Source organism: Phyllobates terribilis, unplaced genomic scaffold (genome assembly GCF_046119375.1).
Source record: "Phyllobates terribilis strain yellow unplaced genomic scaffold, ASM4611937v1 Scaffold_1__5_contigs__length_1240528914, whole genome shotgun sequence".
Taxonomy (NCBI): domain Eukaryota; kingdom Metazoa; phylum Chordata; class Amphibia; order Anura; family Dendrobatidae; genus Phyllobates; species Phyllobates terribilis.
In genome coordinates, this window is record NW_027362761.1 from 563,196,339 (window position 1) to 563,219,035 (window position 22,697).

The following is a 22,697-nucleotide window of genomic DNA, read 5'->3' on the forward strand; positions in this document are numbered from 1 at the left end:
ATGATGTCCTAGTATATATCACTCAATCACATATATCCATCCATGCTGTTATGGCTGAAATAGATCACTTTGTTACATGGTCAAATTTTAAAATCAATGCAGCGAAGCCTGAGGCCCTCGATGTCTCCCTCCCCAAATCCATATAGGATTCCATCCAGTCCAACTTTCCCTTTGCCTGGCCCTCACAGGGTATCAAATACTTAGGAATTCCTATTCATAGAGACCTCTCCCATCTATGTTATCTTAATTTTGGGCCCTTTATTGAACAACTCCATACAGACCACGGTTGGCAAGTTAGAACTGTAAGATTCACTACGTGAACCACTGGTGTTTTGTGGAAAAGCACATGTACACTGTGTTCCAAATTATTATGCAAAAAGTGTTTAGGAGTGATAAGGGAAGAATTTGTTTGTTTGTCAGTTAAACTCATTGATGGTGATGTGTGTCAGGGCTCTTTATATCACTGTAAGCAATTGCAGACACCTGTGCTAATTAGTTTGGCAGGTGTGTCCAATGAAAGGCAAGACTACTTAAAAAGGCTGTCTCACATTATTAAGCAGCCTACATTTTCTGCCAAAATGGGAAAGAAAAAGGATGTGTCGGCTGCTGAGAAGCAACAAATTGTGGAGTGTTTAGGTCAAGGCATGACTACAATCAACATTGTGCAATGATCAGGATGAAGTGTCTTGGCAATCAAGAAGTATGTAGCTGATTCACAGTACACACGTGTGCGTGCTGATAAGGGCAAATTGAGGACTCTTTCCTACAAGCAATTACGTCAGGTTAAAAGAGCAGCGGCAAAAAAGCCTTGTCATAGCAGCAGACAAGTTTTTGAAGCTGCTGGTGCCTCCAACGTCCCCCGAACAACAAGATGCAGGGTCCTTCAGAGGTTTGCAGCTGTGCATACGCCATCCTGACGACCTCCTCTATCCACTTCACACAAGCAGAAACGGCTCCAGTGGGCCAAACATTACATGAAGACTGATTTCAAAACTGTTTTGTTCACGGATGAGTGCCGTGCAGTGCTCGATGGTCCAGATGGATGGAGTGGAGGATGGCTGGTTGATGGACACCCCACACAAACACGGCTACAGCGCCAACAAGGAGGAGGTGGAGTAATGTTTTGGGCTGGAATCATGGGGAAAGAGATTGTCGGCCCCTTTAGGATCCCTGAAGGCGCTAAAGATGAACTCCATAATGTATGTGGATTTTCTCAAACAGCACTTCCTGCCATGGTTCAAGAAGAAGAACCGTGTATTTCACAGCAAGATCATTTTTTTGCATGATAATCTCATGCTGCACATAAAACATCTGCATCTCTGGCTGATATGGGCATAAAAGGGGACAAACTTATTGTGTGACCCCCATGCTCCCCTGACCTCTACCCCATTCAGAACCTCTGGAGCATCATCAAAAGGAGTGTCTATGATGGCGGGAGGCAGTTCACATCTAAGCAACAGCTCTGGGAGGGTATTCTGTCCTCATGCAAAACAATTGAAGCAGAAACCATCCAAAACCTGACAAATTCAATGGACGAGAGAGTTCAGAAGCTCCTTTCGAACAAGGGGTCCTATGTGAAAATGTAACATCACCTAGAATAAAGTTTTGAGTTGAAAACTGTTTGATTTCAGTTTCTAATAACCTGCTAATGCTTATAATTTCAAAAATGACCATTTTTTTGGTCTTTATTAAAATGAAAAGGTTGATCGAAAAATTTGGCGGATCTAAGAGTGTGGCAACCCAGTAGTCATGATTACTTCGAATTCTGACAATATGAGGGTCATGTTGCAGGTAGTGCAGCAAGAAGGCACTTATGTGTCTTGCGCATCTCGGAGCCCCAAAATTATTTTCCGGGCTAGATGCAGCTAAAAATTATTATTAATTTTAAATCTGGTGGAGCTTAGTATAGATGGCCTAATAGGATCAGTGCTGCACACTGCTACAAAGCCCAAATTATTTTCCAGCCAAGATACAGATAAACATGATTAGTAATTTTAAATCTGGTGGAGCTTATTATAGATGGCCTAATAGAATCAGTGCTGCACACTGCTACAAAGCCCAAATTATTTTCCAGCCAAGATACAGATAAACATGATTAGTAATTTGAAAGCTTAAAACGGTTGGTAGGGTGATTTTAACCAATCATCCATCTTTTACTCTCCCCAGGATGACACAGGGGTAGAAAAGTCGTTTCGGATCCATGATTTGTTCATCTTTATGAACGTGAGTCTGTCTACATTATCAGTGGAGAGCCGCGTGCGCTTATCTGTCAGCACACCACCAGCAGCGCTGAACACACGTTCAGACAGAACGCTGGCTGCGGGGCATGACAAGATCTCCAAGGCGTAAGTGGCTAGCTCCGGCCATTTATCCAGATTGGAAGCCCAAAAAGAGCAAGGGTCCAGTGACACAGTCATGGCTTCAATGTTTACTTGGAGATACTCCTGTACCATCGTCTCTAGGCGTTGACTATGTGTCAGACTTCTTGTCTCCTGTGGCCTTGCAAAGGATGGGCTAAAAAAGTGGTGAAATGATTGCGCAAAATTGATGTTACCAGCAGATACTGTGGTTCTGTTATGGTTTGAGTGCTGAACACTTGACGGTCCCACGGTTGGCAAGTTGGAACTGTGAGATTCACTACGTGCACCACTGGTGTTTTGTGGAAAAACACATGTAAGATTCTGCAACAGTCTCTGCTGACACTCCTGCATGCGTGCATCCCTTTCTATGGCAGGAATAATTTCTTCAAATTTACTTTTGTACCGGGGATCTAACAGTGTGGCAACCCAGTAGTCAGGATTATTTCTAATTCTCCCAATTCGAGGGTCATGTTGCAGGTAGTGCAGCAAGAAGGCACTCATGTGTGTTGCGCATCCAGGAGCACCAAGTCCCTGTTGTGTTGGTGGCGAGGTAACAATCATGCTTCCTTCCTCTGTCCTCTCCCCCCAACCTCGCACAACAGAAATGTGATCAAGGTCTCCCTCATCTGATGAGTCTTCCATCAGTTCGTCCTCCACTTCTTCCTGGGCTCCTGCACCTTCCTCACTAGTTTGGCTGCTACCATGCGCCCTGGTAAAACCATCTCCTCCACCCTCACATGCCTGCCGCCTTGGTGCTGCCGACCGTCTGGACCTTGCAGATGTTAGCCCTTCCGCATACAACTCCTCCTCCTCTACTTCCTCCACCTCCTCTTGTGCCACCACCTGACTCCGAATTCTGTTTAACATGTGCTCCAGCATGTAAATCACCGGAATAGTCATGCTGATAATGGCATCGTCAGCACTAAACATCTTCGTCGCCATTTCAAAACTGTGCAGAAGGGTGCATAGGTCTCTGATCTGAGACCACTCCTCCAGCGTGATTTGCCCCACGTCTGGATCTCGTTGGCCCAGGCTATACGTCAGAACGTATTGCACCAGGGCTTGTCGGTGCTGCCACAGTCGCTGCAACATGTGCAGAGTTGAATTCCACCGGGTAGGCACATCGCATTTTAGCCGGTGAAGTGGCAGGCCCAACGACTTCTGTAGAGATGTAAGTCGCTGAGCTGCTGGATGCGAACGGCGGAAGTGAGCACACAGCGACCGTGCCCTCTGCAGAAGGCCATCTAGTCTGGGATAGTGGGCTAAAAATTGCTGGACAACCAGGTTCAACACGTGAGCCATACAAGGCACGTGTGTGACATTGCCCCGGCGAAGGGCCGCACCCAGGTTTGCAGCATTGTCGCACACGGCCTTCCTGGTTTCAGGTCCAGTGGAGACAACCATTCATGAAATTGGTTCTCCAGAGCTGACCACAACTCCTCAGCTGTGTGACTCACATTTCCCAGACATTTCAAAGTAAAAACCGCCTGATGACGTTGAGCCCTACTGCCAGCATAGTAAGGAGGTGTGCAGGATCCCTTCTGCGCAGTTAGAAAGCTTGTGGCATGACCAGACAGGCTTTGGGTGCAGGTGGAAGACCGAGAGGAGGTTGAGGAGGCAGAAGCAGTGGAGGAACTTTGACATAAAGAGGATTAACGCACAACTCGTGGGGACGGCAAGACTTGGACAGCAGTCCCTTGTCCTGCTGTCACCATAGTTACCCAGTGCCCAGTCAGCGACATGTAACGCCCCTGTCCATGCCTACTCGTCCAAGTGTCTGTGGTGAAATGCACCCTGTCACACACAGAGTTTCTCAAAGAAGCGGTGATGTTGTGTGCGACATGCTGGTGGAGCGCAGGCACACCTTTCTTTGAGAAGTAGTGCCGACTGGGCATCTGGTACTGGGGCACTGCGACGGACATAAGGTCTCGAAAATCCTCTGTGTCCACCAGGCGGAAAGGCAGCATTTCTGTAGCCAAGAGCTTGCAGATGGTGATAATCAACCTCTTAGCTTTCTCATGGCTAGGAGGAAATGGTCTTTTACTTGTCCACATCTGAGGGACCGAGGGCTGGCTGTTGTGCTTAGACGGGGTTGATAAGGGTGTCCCCGGCAAACTGCCGGTCTGTGAGGAAGATGCAGGCGGACATGTTAGGTTGCCTTGATCCAAAGGTGGTGCTATCGATGTCGGACAGCGCTCAACACCAGCTGGTGTTACCACCTCCAAAGAAAATGATGACCTGCCAATCACGCTGGCTGTTGCGGGTAAAGAGGTGGCAGGTCTGCGCCCCAAAACAGGTGTGACTGCTGTCCCCCCAGTCACAGAGGATGAAGAGGCCGCGGATGCACAAGATATGGCAGACGGTGGTTGGCCCGGCCGGCTAGGCCGCATTGCAGCACACTGAGCTTCCCACTGCAACTTATGCTTCATGTCCATGTGCCGGTTCATGCATGAAGTACTCAAACTATGTATTTTTTGGCCTCTACTTAGCTTTTGCTGACAAATGTTACAGATAACACGAGTTGGGTCATCTTTATCGATCTGAAAAAATGCCCAGGCTATGCAAGGCTTAGCACCCATGCGACCTGAAGAGCCACCAAAACTTGTGGTGAGAGGCAGAGTTGTGTTTGAGGATGCAGTTGTTGACGTGCTTCCAGTACTACGTCTCTGTCCAGGAAGGCGCAACCTGACCTCGTCGTCACTAGCATCTTCCTCCACCTCCTCTGCTGACCTCATCTCTTGGCTGACTGTGGGTTGACAGTAAGTGGGATCTCCAACCTCATCATCATCACCCTGTGCGTTATCACACCCGTCATCCTCAGAGCCAACCTGTTCCTGCCCTGACAAAAAACTAAAGTTGTCGCTCCAATCAGGTATTTGAGTCTCATCATCGTCTTCCTCATTGTCTCCACCAACAGGAGTTACAGTTTGGGAATGAGGGTCTACATTATGGTCAGAACCTTCTGCGTCTGGTCCTGGATCCGACTCATAAAGATTCTGGGCATCAGTGCAGATCATTTCCTCGTCTGGATTCACAGAAGCGCTGGAGTCGACCTCTGATTCCCAGGCTATAGTATGAGTAAACAGCTCTGCAGACTCAACCATCTGTTCTACCTCATACTCAGACGGGCAGCTGGAGATTTGGGAGCTGTGAGGAAGAAAGTGCGATTGGGGTGACACCTTTGAGGACTGGAGTATTTGTGATGTTGAAGTTGATGTGGAGGAGAGCCCACTTAAAGGAGCACTTGATATCCGTTGAAGCACCTGCTGTTTTTGTGCCTCATCTGGAATTTGTAGCGATTGGCGTGGCCGAAAGAAAGGGATCTTATCACATTGTCCGCTAAAAGAAGTAGACATTTTAGTTTGGCTGGAAGATGGTCTTTCTTCTGCAGATGTTACTGTTGCTTTAACACCTACCCCACGGACACAACCTTTTTTCCCCTTCCCAACACGCCTATTCCCCTTTCCACCAGCAGCAGGCCTTTTTCCACTCATTTTGGTGGTTAGCTAATTCACAACTCTGGAGTTGTTTGCACAAAAAAACAATGGATGGGAACCGAGCAGAGCTGAGTGGCCAAACTGTGGTATTAGGCCAAAACTATTGGCTGGGTTATGCAGAAAAAAATTATATTCAATTTGCAACCTGATGGAGGTCAGTATAGATGGACTAATAGAACAAGTCCCACACACAGCTAGAAGCCCAAATATTTTTTCAGAGGTAGATGCAGAAAAAAAAATATTCAGTTTGCAACCTGATGGAGGTCAGTATAGATGGACTAATAGAGATAGTCCCACACACTGCTAGAAGGCCAAATATTTTTTCAGAGCTAGATGCAGACAAAAAATTATTTTGAATTTGCAACCTGATGGAGGTCAGTATAGGTGGACTAATAGAACAAGTCCCACACACTGCTAGAAGGCCAAATAATTTTTCAGAGCTAGATGCAGAAAAAAATTATATTCAGTTTGCAACCTGATGGAGGTCAGTATAGATGGACTAATAAAGAATGTCCCACACACTGCTAGAAGGCCAAATATTTTTTCAGAGCTAGATGCAGAAAAAAATTATATTCAGTTTGCAACCTGATGGAGATCAGTATAGATGGACTAATAGAGAAAGTCCCACACACTGCTAGAAGGCCAAATATTTTTTCAGAGCTAGATGCAGAAAAAAATTATATTCAGTTTGCAACCTGATGGAGGTCAGTATAGATGGACTAATACAACAAGTCCCACACACAGCTTGAAGCCCAATATTTTTTCAGAGCTAGATGCAGAAAAAAATTATATTCAATTTGCAACCTGATGGAGGTCAGTATAGATGGAGTAATAGAACAAGTCCCACACAGCTAGAAGCCAAAATATTTTTTCAGAGCTAGATGCAGATAAAAATTATTTTTAATTTGCAACCTGATGGAGGTCAGTATAGATGGACTAATAGAGAAAGTCCCACACACTGCTAGAAGGCCAAATATTTTTTCAGAGCTAGATGCAGAAAAAAATTATATTCAGTTTGCAACCTGATGGAGGTCTGTATAGATGGACTAATAGAACAAGTTCCACACACTGCTAGAAGGCCAAATATTTTTTCAGAGCTGGATGCAGAAAAAAATTATATTCAGTTTGCAACCTGATGGAGGTCAGTATAGATGGACTAATAGAGAAAGTCCCACACACTCCTAGAAGGCCCAATATTTTTTCAGGGCTAGATGCAGAAAAAAATTATATTCAGTTTGCAACCTGATGGAGGTCAGTATAGATGGACTAATAGAGAAAGTCCCACACACTGCTAGAAGGCCAAATATTTTTTCAGAGCTAGATGCAGAAAAAAATTATATTCAGTTTGCAATCTGATGGAGGTCTGTATAGATGGACTAATACAACAAGTCCCACACACAGCTAGAAGCCCAATATTTTTTCAGAGCTCGATGCAGAAAAAAATTATATTCAATTTGCAACCTGATGGAGGTCAGTATAGATGGAGTAATAGAACAAGTCCCACACACAGCTAGAAGCCCAAATATTTTTTCAGAGCTAGATGCAGATAAAAATTATTTTTAATTTGCAACCTGATGGAGGTCAGTATAGATGGACTAATAGAGAAAGTCCCACACACTGCTAGAAGGCCAAATATTTTTTCAGAGCTAGATGCAGAAAAAAATTATATTCAGTTTGCAACCTGATGGAGGTCTGTATAGATGGACTAATAGAACAAGTTCCACACACTGCTAGAAGGCCAAATATTTTTTCAGAGCTAGATGCAGAAAAAAATTATATTCAGTTTGCAACCTGATGGAGGTCAGTATAGATGGACTAATAGAGAAAGTCCCACACACTCCTAGAAGGCCAAATATTTTTTCAGAGCTAGATGCAGAAAAAAATTATATTCAGTTTGCAACCTGATGGAGGTCAGTATAGATGGACTAATAGAGAAAGTCCCACACACTGCTAGAAGACCAAATATTTTTTCAGAGCTAGATGCAGAAAAAAATTATATTCAGTTTGCAACCTGATGGAGGTCTGTATAGATGGACTAATACAACAAGTCCCACACACAGCTAGAAGCCCAATATTTTTTCAGAGCTAGATGCAGAAAAAAATTATATTCAATTTGCAACCTGATGGAGGTCAGTATAGATGGAGTAATAGAACAAGTCCCACACACAGCTAGAAGCCCAAATATTTTTTCAGAGCTAGATGCAGATAAAAATTATTTTTAATTTGCAACCTGATGGAGGTCAGTATAGATGGACTAATAGAGAAAGTCCCACACACTGCTAGAAGGCCAAATATTTTTTCAGAGCTAGATGCAGAAAAAAATTATATTCAGTTTGCAACCTGATGGAGGTCTGTATAGATGGACTAATAGAACAAGTTCCACACACTGCTAGAAGGCCAAATATTTTTTCAGAGCTAGATGCAGAAAAAAATTATATTCAGTTTGCAACCTGATGGAGGTCAGTATAGATGGACTAATAGAGAAAGTCCCACACACTCCTAGAAGGCCAAATATTTTTTCAGAGCTAGTTGCAGAAAAAAATTATATTCAGTTTGCAACCTGATGGAGGTCAGTATAGATGGACTAATAGAGAAAGTCCCACACACTGCTAGAAGGCCAAATATTTTTTCAGAGCTAGATGCAGAAAAAAAATATATTCAGTTTGCAACCTGATGGAGGTCTGTATAGATGGACTAATACAACAAGTCCCACACACAGCTAGAAGCCCAATATTTTTTCAGAGCTAGATGCAGAAAAAAATTATATTCAATTTGCAACCTGATGGAGGTCAGTATAGATGGAGTAATAGAACAAGTCCCACACACAGCTAGATGCCCAAATATTTTTTCAGAGCTAGATGCAGATAAAAATTATTTTTAATTTGCAACCTGATGGAGGTCAGTATAGATGGACTAATAGAGAAAGTCCCACACACTGCTAGAAGGCCAAATATTTTTTCAGAGCTAGATGCAGAAAAAAATTATATTCAGTTTGCAACCTGATGGAGGTCTGTATAGATGGATTAATAGAACAAGTCCCACACACAACTAGAAGCCCAATATTTTTTCAGAGGTAGATGCAGAAAAAAATATATTCAGTTTGCAACCTGATGGAGGTCAGTATAGATGGACTAATAGAGAAAGTCCCACACACTGCTAGAAGGCCAAATATTTTTTCAGAGCTAGATGCAGAAAAAAATTATGTTCAATTTGCAACCTGATGGAGGTCAGTATAGATGGAGTAATAGAACAAGTCCCACACACAGCTAGAAGCCCAAATATTTTTTCAGATCTAGATGCAGATAAAAATTATTTTTAATTTGCAACCTGATGGAGGTCAGTATAGATGGACTAATAGAGAAAGTCCCACACACTGCTAGAAGGCCAAATATTTTTTCAGAGCTAGATGCAGAAAAAAATTATATTCAGTTTGCAACCTGATGGAGGTCAGTATAGATGGACTAAAAGAGAAAGTCCCACACACTGCTAGAAGGCCAAATATTTTTTCAGAGCTAGATGCAGAAAAAAATTATATTCAGTTTGCAACCTGATGGAGGTCAGTATAGATGGACTAATAGAGAAAGTCCCACACACTGCTAGAAGGCCAAATATTTTTTCAGAGCTAGATGCTGAAAAAAATTATATTCAGTTTGCAACCTGATGGAGGTCTGTATAGATGGATTAATAGAACAAGTCCCACACACAGCTAGAAGCCCAATATTTTTTCAGAGGTAGATGCAGAAAAAAATATATTCAGTTTGCAACCTGATGGAGGTCAGTATAGATGGACTAATACAACAAGTCCCACACACAGCTAGAAGCCCAATATTTTTTCATAGCTAGATGCAGAAAAAAATTATATTCAATTTGCAACCTGATAGAGGTCAGTATAGATGGAGTAATAGAACAAGTCCCACACACAGCTAGAAGCCCAAATATTTTTTCAGAGGTAGATGCAGAAAAAAATTATATTCAGTTTGCAACCTGATGGAGGTCTGTATAGATGGATTAATAGAACAAGTCCCACACACAGCTAGAAGCCCAATATTTTTTCAGAGGTAGATGCAGAAAAAATATATTCAGTTTGCAACCTGATGGAGGTCATTATATATGGACTAGTACAACAAGTCCCACACACAGCTAGAAGCCCAATATTTTTTCAGAGCTAGATGCAGAAAAAATTATATTCAATTTGCAACCTGATGGAGGTCAGTATAGATGGAGTAATAGAACAAGTCCCACACACTGCTAGAAGCCCAAATATTTTTTCAGAGCTAGATGCAGATAAAAATTATTTTTAATTTGCAACCTGATGGAGGTCAGTATAGATGGACTAATAGAGAAAGTCCCACACACTGCTAGAAGGCCAAATATTTTTTCAGAGCTAGATGCTGAAAAAAATTATATTCAGTTTGCAACCTGATGGAGGTCTGTATAGATGGATTAATAGAACAAGTCCCACACACAGCTAGAAGCCCAATATTTTTTCAGAGGTAGATGCAGAAAAAAATATATTCAGTTTGCAACCTGATGGAGGTCAGTATAGATGGACTAATACAACAAGTCCCACACACAGCTAGAAGCCCAATATTTTTTCATAGCTAGATGCAGAAAAAAATTATATTCAATTTGCAACCTGATGGAGGTCAGTATAGATGGAGTAATAGAACAAGTCCCACACACAGCTAGAAGCCCAAATATTTTTTCAGAGGTAGATGCAGAAAAAAATTATATTCAGTTTGCAACCTGATGGAGGTCTGTATAGATGGTTTAATAGAACAAGTCACACACACAGCTACAAGCCCAATATTTTTTCAGAGGTAGATGCAGAAAAAAATATATTCAGTTTGCAACCTGATGGAGGTCAGTATAGATGGACTAATAGAGAAAGTCCCACACACTGCTAGAAGGCCAAATATTTTTTCAGAGCTAGATGCAGAAAAAAATTAACATCAATTTGCAACCTGATGGAGGTCAGTATAGATGGACTAATAGAATGATGCTATGCCCAAAAGATTTTACTTCACTAGGTGCAGTAAAAAAATTGGTATTCTATACACAGGTGGTTTATCTTGCAACACAGATAGGCTACTCCACTGACTAACACACTCTGCAATAGGCCAAAAAGGATTAGCTTTGCTAGATTCAGCCAAATGCTGTGAAAAAAACTTGCACAGCACTGGCACAGACCTGCCTGGCAAAAACTGATAGGAACTCATGTAACCTAGTCCTGAAAAGGTCTCCAATTACAATTAGTCTTTACTCCCACAACCTATCTATTTAAGAGCACAGACCTGCCTGATAAAAGTCGTAGGAAATGCTGTAACCTAGTCCTTAAAAGGACTGCAATCACAACTATTCCCTACTCCCAAGCTATCTGTAGATTTGTTCGAAAATTGGCTTGAAATTAACAAGGTATAGCGCACACAGCAACAGCGGTGCCGTCTAACACGCAGCTGCAGCAGTGAGAAAATGGTGGCGACGGGGAAAATGGCTTGGTCTTATAGGGCAAGGACATGTGACATACACTGCCAATGACACATGCCCTTGCTTGTGTGAAAAAAAGCACTTCACTCCGTGTGTGCGCTGCTGATAGGCTGACAGATTGCACCTCCCCACTGTAAATGCGGGAAAGAGAAAAAAAAACGGAGATCTTCATTATTCCTGCAGAGATCCATCCCCTGCCCCTCCCCCCACCCCGCTGTACACTCAAACTGCATATTAACATTAATTTTCATTACTGAGAAAAAATCCAGTTATGATTTTGGTGCACGAACAGTTATCGAACATAACCTCGAACAGCCGAATTTTTCTCAAATCGTTCGTGTTCGCCGAACGGCTCGAACACCTCCCAAAACAGCTCGAATTTGAGATTGGCGAACAGTTCGAGTAGAACAACGCTCATCTCTATTCCCTATATTGTTGTGTCCGGCCAGGTACAATTAGGCAGCTGGGAGTTGGGGGCAGCCCGTTCCTGGATGCTGTACCTGGCTAGCATACAAAAATATGGCAAAGCCCACGTCAAAATTTTTGGGAAAAATTAATTAAAAAATAAATAATAATTTAGGGACTGCATCTTTATTAACTCCTCAAGTGTCATTTAGTGTTAAAATAAAGGATTTATTAAAAATAAAATTGGCGTGGGGTTCCCCATAATTTTAGTCTCTAGCGGAGGTTAAGCAGACGGCTGGGGCAGATGTTTGAAGCCTGGGAAGGGGGTAATACCCACGGAGCTTCCCAGGCTACTAATATCAGCCCCCAACTGAATACCTAGCCTTTACTAGCTATTAAAATGGGAGACCCCCCCCCCAAAAAATGACGTGGGGTCCCCCCTATGTTAATAGCTAGCAAAGGCTAGGCAGACAGCTGGGGGCTGATATTAATAGCCCAGGAAGGGTGCCATGAATATTGGCCCCCTCCCAGACTAGAAACACCAGCCGTCAGCCGCCCCAGAAATGGCGCATCCATAGGATGCGCCAATTCTGGCGCTTAGCCTTGCTCTTCCACGCTGCCCTGGTGCGGTGGCATGGGGTAATAGTGGTGGGGTTCATGTCAGCGCCAGCTGCCATGAAGCCCAGGTTAGTAATGATGGGCGTCAATAAGACACCCCCATTACTAACCTACAAAGTGTTAAAAATAAAAAATACACACTACACCCAGAAAAAAATAATTTATTTGAAATAAAACACACCATTTTATTTAATTCTTAGTTTACTAAAAAAAAAATAGTTACCTGTCCACGTTTCTGCGCTGATCTCCCATACACAGCTCTCACATCTGGAGATGGTGACAGCTGTGCATGGCTGCTGTAAGCTCACGCTGCCGGGAACACGTCCGCTCCCGGCAGCGGGAGCCACTGACTGAGGTCACCGGAATGCATTCAGACAGTGCAGCTCCGGAGACCTCCTTTACGGCACTGCTGTACCGTGGGAATTTCTCACGGTACAGCGGGGCCGTAAAGCAGCTAACCGGAGCAGAGCTGCCTGAACTCCGGCGAACCCGCTTATGCAATGACGGGGCTGCTTTACGGCCCCATCATTCTAGCGGCGGCGGCGGTTCAGAGCGGTCACATTCTATGTGGCTGCTCTAAACTGGAGATCTTCGTGGGACACTCGTGGACTACTACGGAGGGGTAAGGTTAAGGTTGTGGTTTATTATTTTACATTTTATTACAGGAGATCGATGGCTTCGGGGAATTAGGTGTCTAGGTGAGTATAGGTGTATTTTTTTTTTTTACTTTATTTTAGGTGGCGATCGGCGGGGACAGGTAATGTATAAACTAATTTATTTTTGGTAACCACTGGCCACCAATGACATGTATTTAAAATTTATTGGGGACCAAAAACAAAAAAAAAAATATGGGGGCCTAAAAAAAACACGTATAGGGACAAAAATATAAACCTATGGGGGCCAAAATAACATATGGGGCAGTTTAAATAGCAGGATCAGGCTGATGGGAACTACTGCTCCCATCAAGCTGATCCTGCTGGCACGAGTGGACGGGGGACAGACATAGGCCGATGGGAGTAGTAGTGTCACATCAGCCTATGTTTGCCTGCACGCACACACTCGCAGACATCGCACAGACACCGCACACACCCGCAGACATCGCACAGACACCGCGCACACCCGCACATATCGCACAGACACCCACACACACCAATCATGACGGGCTGATGGTCTGGGAGGTGAGGCTGACCTTTGCGGCCGTGGGAAAGTTCATGTGAGTTCATGCAATGCAGTCAAGCATGAACTCACATGAACCCTCTGAGGACACCGTGGCTGCTTCAAATGAACAGCTGATCAGCATCACCTGATACCTCAGCTGTTCATTTGAAATAACCGGCGGGAAAGAGCAGCACAGAACGGGAAAGCCTGCGGTGAAGTCTTTTCACTGCCGGCTTCCCCGCCCGGCTCCTTCGCTCCCCGCTCCTTGGTGCTGCGCTCCCCGCCCGGTCCTAACTAACAATCGGGATGGGAGGTGGCGAGGGGAGTGGAGGATCTGCGTGGGAGGCTGCGGGGAAGCTGTATGGGGCTGTGTGATTGTTTAAAAGTCGGCAGCTTTTTACCGCCCGCCGGCTTTTAAACAATCAGGAGAATTCTCTCACGCTGGGATGACATTCTGATGACAGACTGGATCGCAGCTGAGCGCTGCCATCCAGCTTGTCATCCTTCAGAGACACTGCAGAGCGCAGGCATTATGGGAACTTCCGATTCCGGTATTCGATATTGTAAAAGTATCGGAATTGAGTATCGGAATTCCAATACCGCGAATATCGGCCGTGATGATTCATCGTGATTGACTGTTTTTTGCTGGATTTCGACGTTAGCTTTGTCATGCCCCTTGTAGATGTACTTGAAAAGATATTTAACACTTTTTATTGAAGCGCAGATTTCAACGTTGATGTGACAGTTGAAGCATTTTAATAAGTACGGGTTGTATGGAACTATCCATGAGTTATTTATAATCTTTTTGTTGTTTACAATGTTATCAATCAGTTGTCTCCGGTAGGATGGGTAGCCGTCCAAATCTTTAACAGTGTGATGTTTCAACTGCTTTGGAAACCCTTTTGTACACTTTCCGTTTTCCATGCATGGACTTTTTGGATGTGCTACACCGCATGGGCCATGAACCATATTACAGATTACAATATTATACAGTTCAGGATACTTTTCTTGATTAGGAATTTCAGCCCACACTATGTTGTCAATTTCGTCCTCCGTGCGAAACTTGGAATCCGCGTCTAAAATAATTAGTATATGCGCATGTGGGAGACCTCGTTTCTGAAACTCTATGATGTGTACCATTGCTACTAGAGATGAGCGTTGTTCTACTCGAACTGTTCGCCAATCTCAAATTCGAGCTGTTTTGGGCGGTGTTCGAGCCGTTCGGCGAACATGAACAATTTGAGAAAAATTCGGCTGTTCGAGGTTATGTTCGATAACTGTTCGTGCACCAAAATCATAACTGGATTTTTTCTCAGTAATGATGAAAATTAATGTTAATACGCAGTTTGAGTGTACAGCGGGGTGGGGGGAGGGGCAGGGGATGGATCTCTGCAGGAACAATGAAGATCTCCATTTTTTTTTCTCTTTCCCGCATTTACAGTGGGGAGGTGCAATCTGTCAGCCTATCAGCAGTGCACACACGGAGCGAAGTGCTTTTTTTCACACAAGCAAGGGCATGTGTCATTGGCAGTGTATGTCACATGTCCTTGCCCTATAAAACCAAGCCATTTTCCCCGTCGCCACCATTTTCTCACTGCTGCAGCTGCGTGTTAGACGGCACCGCTGTTGCTGTGTGCGCTATACCTTGTTAATTTCAAGCCAATTTTCGCACAAATATACAGATAGCTTGGGAGTAGGGAATAGTTGTGATTGCAGTCCTTTTAAGGACTAGGTTACAGCATTTCCTACGACTTTTATCAGGCAGGTCTGTGCTCTTAAATAGATAGATTGTGGGAGTAAAGACTAATTGTAATTGGAGTCCTTTTCAGGACTAGGTTACATGAGTTCCTATCAGTTTTTGCCAGGCAGGTCTGTGCCAGTGCTGTGCAAGTTTTTTTCACAGCATTTGGCTGAATCTAGCAAAGCTAATCCTTTTTGGCCTATTGCAGAGTGTGTTAGTCAGTGGAGTAGCCTATCTGTGTTGCAAGATATACCACCTGTGTATAGAATACCAATTTTTTTACTGCACCTAGTGAAGTAAAATCTTTTGGGCATAGCATCATTCTATTAGTCCATCTATACTGACCTCCATCAGGTTGCAAATTAAAACTAATTTTTATCTGCATCTACAGTACCTCTGAAAAAATATTTGGGCTTCTAGCAGTGTGTGGGACTTGTTCTATTAGTCCATCTATACTGACCTCCATCAGGTTGCAAACTGAATATATATTTTTCTGCATCTACCTCTGAAAAAATATTGGGCTTCTAGCTGTGTGTGGGTCTTGTTCTATTAATCCATCTATACTGACCTCCATCAGGTTGCAAACTGAATATATTTTTTTCTGCATCTACCTCTGAAAAAATATTTGGCCTTCTAGTAGTGTGTCGGACTTTCTCTATTAGTCCATCTATACTGACCTCCATCAGGTTGCAAATTAAAACTAATTTTTATCTGCATCTACAGTACCTCTGAAAAAATATTTGGGCTTCTAGCAGTGTGTGGGACTTGTTCTATTAGTCCATCTATACTGACCTCCATCAGGTTGCAAACTGAATATAGTTTTTTCTGCATCTACCTCTGAAAAAATATTGGGCTTCTAGCTGTGTGTGGGTCTTGTTCTATTAATCCATCTATACTGACCTCCATCAGGTTGCAAACTGAATATATTTTTTTCTGCATCTACCTCTGAAAAAATATTTGGCCTTCTAGTAGTGTGTCGGACTTTCTCTATTAGTCCATCTATACTGACCTCCATCAGGTTGCAAACTGAATATAATTTTTTTCTGCATCTAGCTCTGAAAAAATATTTGGCCTTCTAGTAGTGTGTCGGACTTTCTCTATTAGTCCATCTATACTGACCTCCATCAGGTTGCAAATTAAAACTAATTTTTATCTGCATCTACAGTACCTCTGAAAAAATATTTGGGCTTCTAGCAGTGTGTGGGACTTGTTCTATTAGTCCATCTATACTGACCTCCATCAGGTTGCAAACTGAATATAGTTTTTTCTGCATCTACCTCTGAAAAAATATTGGGCTTCTAGCTGTGTGTGGGTCTTGTTCTATTAATCCATCTATACTGACCTCCATCAGGTTGCAAACTGAATATATTTTTTTCTGCATCTACCTCTGAAAAAATATTTGGCCTTCTAGTAGTGTGTCGGACTTTCTCTATTAGTCCATCTATACTGACCTCCATCAGGTTGCAAACTGAATATAATTTTTTTCTGCATCTAGCTCTGAAAAAATATTTGGCCTTCTAGTAGTGTGTCGGACTTTCTCTATTAGTCCATCTATACTGACCTCCATCAGGTTGCAAATTAAAACTAATTTTTATCTGCATCTACAGTACCTCTGAAAAAATATTTGGGCTTCTAGCAGTGTGTGGGACTTGTTCTATTAGTCCATCTATACTGACCTCCATCAGGTTGCAAACTGAATATAGTTTTTTCTGCATCTACCTCTGAAAAAATATTGGGCTTCTAGCTGTGTGTGGGTCTTGTTCTATTAATCCATCTATACTGACCTCCATCAGGTTGCAAACTGAATATATTTTTTTCTGCATCTACCTCTGAAAAAATATTTGGCCTTCTAGTAGTGTGTCGGACTTTCTCTATTAGTCCATCTATACTGACCTCCATCAGGTTGCAAACTGAATATAATTTTTTTCTGCATCTAGCTCTGAAAAAATATTTGGCCTTCTAGTAGTGTGTCGGACTTTCTCTATTAGTCCATCTATACTGACCTCCATCAGGTTGCAAACTGAATATAATTTTTTTCTGCATCTAGCTCTGAAAAAATATTTGGCCTTCTAGTAGTGTGTCAGACTTTCTCTATTAGTCCATCTATACTGACCTCCATCAGGTTGCAAATTAAAACTAATTTTTATCTGCATCTACAGTACCTCTGAAAAAATATTTGGGCCTCTACCTGTGTGTGGGACTTGTTGTATTAGTCCATCTATACTGACCTCCATCAGGTTGCAAACTGAATATATTTTTTTCTGCATCTACCTCTGAAAAAATATTTGGCCTTCTAGTAGTGTGTCGGACTTTCTCTATTAGTCCATCTATACTGACCTCCATCAGGTTGCAAATTAAAAATAATTTTTATCTGCATCTACAGTACCTTTGAAAAAATATTTGGGCTTCTAGCTGTGTGCGGGACTTGTTGTATTAGTCCATCTATACTGACCTCCATCAGGTTGCAAACTGAATATATTTTTTTCTGCATCTACCTCTGAAAAAATATTTGGCCTTCTAGTAGTGTGTCGGACTTTCTCTATTAGTCCATCTATACTGACCTCCATCAGGTTGCAAATTCAAAATAATTTTTTTCTGCATCTAACCCAGCCAATAGTTTTGGCCTAATACCACAGTTTGGCCACTCAGCTCTGCTCGGTTACCATCCATTGTTTTTTTGTGCAAACAACTCCAGAGTTGTGAATTAGTTAACCACCAAAATGAGTGGAAAAAGGCCTGCTGCTGGTGGAAAGGGGAATAGGCGTGTTGGGAAGGGGAAAAAAGGTTGTGTCCGTGGGGTAGGTGTTAAAGCAACAGTAACATCTGCAGAAGAAAGACCATCTTCCAGCCAAACTAAAATGTCTACTTCTTTTAGCGGACAATGTGATAAGATCCCTTTCTTACGGCCACGCCAATCGCTACAAATTCCAGATGAGGCACAAAAACAGCAGGTGCTTCAACGGATATCAAGTGCTCCTTTAAGTGGGCTCTCCTCCACATCAACTTCAACATCACAAATACTCCAGTCCTCAAAGGTGTCACCCAAATCGCACTTGCTTCCTCACAGCTCCCAAATCTCCAGCTGCCCGTCTGAGTATGAGGTAGAACAGATGGTTGAGTCTGCAGAGCTGTTTACTCATACTATAGCCTGGGAATCAGAGGTCGACTCCAGCGCTTCTGTGAATCCAGACGAGGAAATGATCTGCACTGATGCCCAGAATCTTTATGAGTCGGATCCAGGACCAGACGCAGAAGGTTCTGACCATAATGTAGACCCTCATTCCCAAACTGTAACTCCTGTTGGTGGAGACAATGAGGAAGACGATGATAAGACTCAAATACCTGATTGGAGCGACAACTTTAGTTTTTTGTCAGGGCAGGAACAGGTTGGCTCTGAGGACGACGGGTGTGATAACGCACAGGGTGATGATGATGAGGTCGGAGATCCCACTTACTGTCAACCCACAGTCAGCCAAGAGATGAGGTCAGCAGAGGAGGTGGAGGAAGATGCTAGTGACGACGAGGTCAGGTTGCGCCTTCCTGGACAGAGACGTAGTACTGGAAGCACGTCAACAACTGCATCCTCAAACACAACTCTGCCTCTCACCACAAGTCGTGGTGGCTCTTCAGGTCGCATGGGTGCTAAGCCTTGCATAGCCTGGGCATTTTTTCAGATCGATAAAGATGACCCAACTCGTGTTATCTGTAACATTTGTCAGCAAAAGCTAAGTAGAGGCCAAAAAATACATAGTTTGAGTACTTCATGCATGAACCGGCACATGGACATGAAGCATAAGTTGCAGTGGGAAGCTCAGTGTGCTACAATGCGGCCTAGCCGGCCGGGCCAACCACCGTCTGCCATATCTTGTGCATCCGCGGCCTATTCATCCTCTGTGACTGGGGGGACAGCAGTCACACCTGTTTTGGGGCGCAGACCTGCCACCTCTTTACCCGCAACAGCCAGCGTGATTGGCAGGTCATCATTTTCTTTGGAGGTGGTAACACCAGCTGGTGTTGAGCGCTGTCCGACATCGATAGCACCACCTTTGGATGAAGGCAACCTAACATGTCCGCCTGCATCTTCCTCACAGACCGGCAGTTTGCCGGGGACACCCTTATCAACCCCGTCTAAGCACAATAGCCAGCCCTCGGTCCCTCAGATGTGGACAAGTAAAAGACCATTTCCTCCTAGCCATGAGAAAGCTAAGAGGTTGAATTTCACCATCTGCAAGCTCTTGGCTACAGAAATGCTGCCTTTCCGCCTGGTGGACACAGAGGATTTTCGAGACCTTATGTCCGTCGCAGTGCCCCAGTACCAGATGCCCAGTCGGCACTACTTCTCAAAGAAAGGTGTGCCTGCGCTCCACCAGCATGTCGCACACAACATCACCGCTTCTTTGAGAAACTCTGTGTGTGACAGGGTGCATTTCACCACCGACACTTGGACGAGTAGGCATGGACAGGGGCGTTACATGTCGCTGACTGGGCACTGGGTAACTATGGTGACAGCAGGACAAGGGGCTGCTGTCCAAGTCTTGCCGTCCCCACGAGTTGTGCGTCAATCCTCTTTATGTCAAAGTTCCTCCACTGCTTCTGCCTCCTCAACCTCCTCTCGGTCTTCCACCTGCACCCAAAGCCTGTCTGGTCATGCCACAAGCTTTCTAACTGTGCAGAAGGGATCCTGCACACCTCCTTACTATGCTGGCAGTAGGGCTCAACGTCATCAGGCGGTTTTTACATTGAAATGTCTGGGAAATGTGAGTCACACAGCTGAGGAGTTGTGGTCAGCTCTGGAGAACCAATTTCATGAATGGTTGTCTCCACTGGACCTGAAACCAGGGAAGGCCGTGTGCGACAATGCTGCAAACCTGGGTGCGGCCCTTCGCCGGGGCAATGTCACACACGTGCCTTGTATGGCTCACGTGTTGAACCTGGTTGTCCAGCAATTTTTAGCCCACTATCCCAGACTAGATGGCCTTCTGCAGAGGGCACGGTCGCTGTGTGCTCACTTCCGCCGTTCGCATCCCGCAGCTCAGCGACTTACATCTCTACAGAAGTCGTTGGGCCTGCCACTTCACCGGCTAAAATGCGATGTGCCTACCCGGTGGAATTCAACTCTGCACATGTTGCAGCGACTGTGGCAGCACCGACAAGCCCTGGTGCAATACGTTCTGACGTATAGCCTGGGCCAACGAGATTCAGAGGTGGGGCAAATCACGCTGGAGGAGTGGTCTCAGATCAGGGACCTATGCACCCTTCTGCACAGTTTTGAAATGGCGACGAAGATGTTTAGTGCTGACGATGCCATTATCAGCATGACTATTCCGGTGATTTACATGCTGGAGCACATGTTAAACAGAATTCGGAGTCAGGTGGTGGCACAAGAGGAGGTGGAGGAAGTAGAGGAGGAGGAGTTGTATGCGGAAGGGCTAACATCTGCAAGGTCCAGAAGGTCGGCAGCACCAAGGCGGCAGGCATGTGAGGGTGGGGGAGATGGTTTTACCAGGGCGCATGGTAGCAGCCAAACTAGTGAGGAAGGTGCAGGAGCCCAGGAAGAAGTGGAGGACGAACTGATGGAAGACTCATCAGATGAGGGAGACCTTGATCACATTTCTGTTGTGCGAGTTTGGGGGGAGAGGACAGAGGAAGGAAGCATGATTGTTACCTCGCCAACAACACAACAGGGACTTGGTGCTCCTGGATGCGCAACACACATGAGTGCCTTCTTGCTGCACTACCTGCAACATGACCCTCGAATTGTGAGAATTAGAAATAATCCTGACTACTGGGTTGCCACACTGTTAGATCCCCGGTACAAAAGTAAATTTGCAGAAATTATTCCTGCCATAGAAAGGGATGCACGCATGCAGGAGTATCAGCAGAGACTGTTGCAGAATCTTACATGTGCTTTTCCACAAAATACCAGTGGTGCACGTAGTGAATCTCACAGTTCCAACTTGCCAACCGTGGGACCGTCAAGTGTTCAGCACTCAAACCGTAACAGAACAACAGTATCTGCTGGTAACATCAATTTTGCGGAATCATTTCACCACTTTTTTAGCCAATCCTTTGCAAGGCCACAGGAGACAAGAAGTCTGACACATAGTCAACGCCTAGAGACGATGGTACAGGAGTATCTCCAAGTAAACATTGAAGCCACGACTGTGTCACTGGACCCTTGCTCTTTTTGGGCTTCCAATCTGGATAAATGGCCGGAGCTAGCCACTTACGCCTTGGAGATCTTGTCATGCCCCGCAGCCAGCGTTCTGTCTGAACGTGTGTTCAGCGCTGCTGGTGGTGTGCTGACAGATAAGCGCACGCGGCTCTCCACTGATAATGTAGACAGACTCACGTTCATAAAGATGAACAAATCATGGATCCGAAACGACTTTTCTACCCCTGTGTCATCCTGGGGAGAGTAAAAGCTTGATGATTGGTTAAAATCACCCTACCAAATGTTTTAAGCTTTCAAATTACTAATCATGTTTATCTGTATCTTGACTGGAAAATAATTTGGGCTTTGTAGCAGTGTGCAGCACTGATCCTATTAGGCCATCTATAATAAGCTCCACCAGATTTAAAATTAAAAATAATTTTTAGCTGCATCTAGCCCGGAAAATAATTTTGGGGCTCCGAGATGCGCAAGACACATAAGTGCCTTCTTGCTGCACTACCTGCAGCATGACCCTCATATTGTCAGAATTCGAAGTAATCATGACTACTGGGTTGCCACACTCTTAGATCCCCCAAACTTTTCGATCAACCTTTTCATTTTAATAAAGACCAAAAAAATGGTCATTTTTGAAATTATAAGCATTAGCAGGTTGTTAGAAACTGAAATCAAACAGTTTTCAACTCAAAACTTTATTCTAGGTGATGTTACATTTTCACATAGGACCCCTTGTTCGAAAGGAGCTTCTGAACTCTCTCGTCCATTGAATTTGTCAGGTTTTGGATGGTTTCTGCTTCAATTGTTTTGCATGAGGACAGAATACCCTCCCAGAGCTGTTGCTTAGATGTGAACTGCCTCCCGCCATCATAGACACTCCTTTTAATGATGCTCCAAAGGTTCTGAATGGGGTAGAGGTCAGGGGAGCATGGGGGTCACACCATAAGTTTGTCCCCTTTTATGCCCATATCAGCCAGAGATGCAGATGTTTTATGTGCAGCATGAGATGGTGCATTATCATGCAGAAAAATGATCTTGCTGTGAAATACACGGTTCTTCTTCTTGAACCATGGCAGGAAGTGCTGTTTGAGAAAATCCACATACATTATGGAGTTCATCTTTAGCGCCTTCAGGGATCCTAAAGGGGCCGACAATCTCTCTCCCCATGATTCCAGCCCAAAACATTACTCCACCTCCTCCTTGTTGGCGCTGTAGCCGTGTTTGCGTGGGGTGTCCATCAACCAACCATCCTCCACTCCATC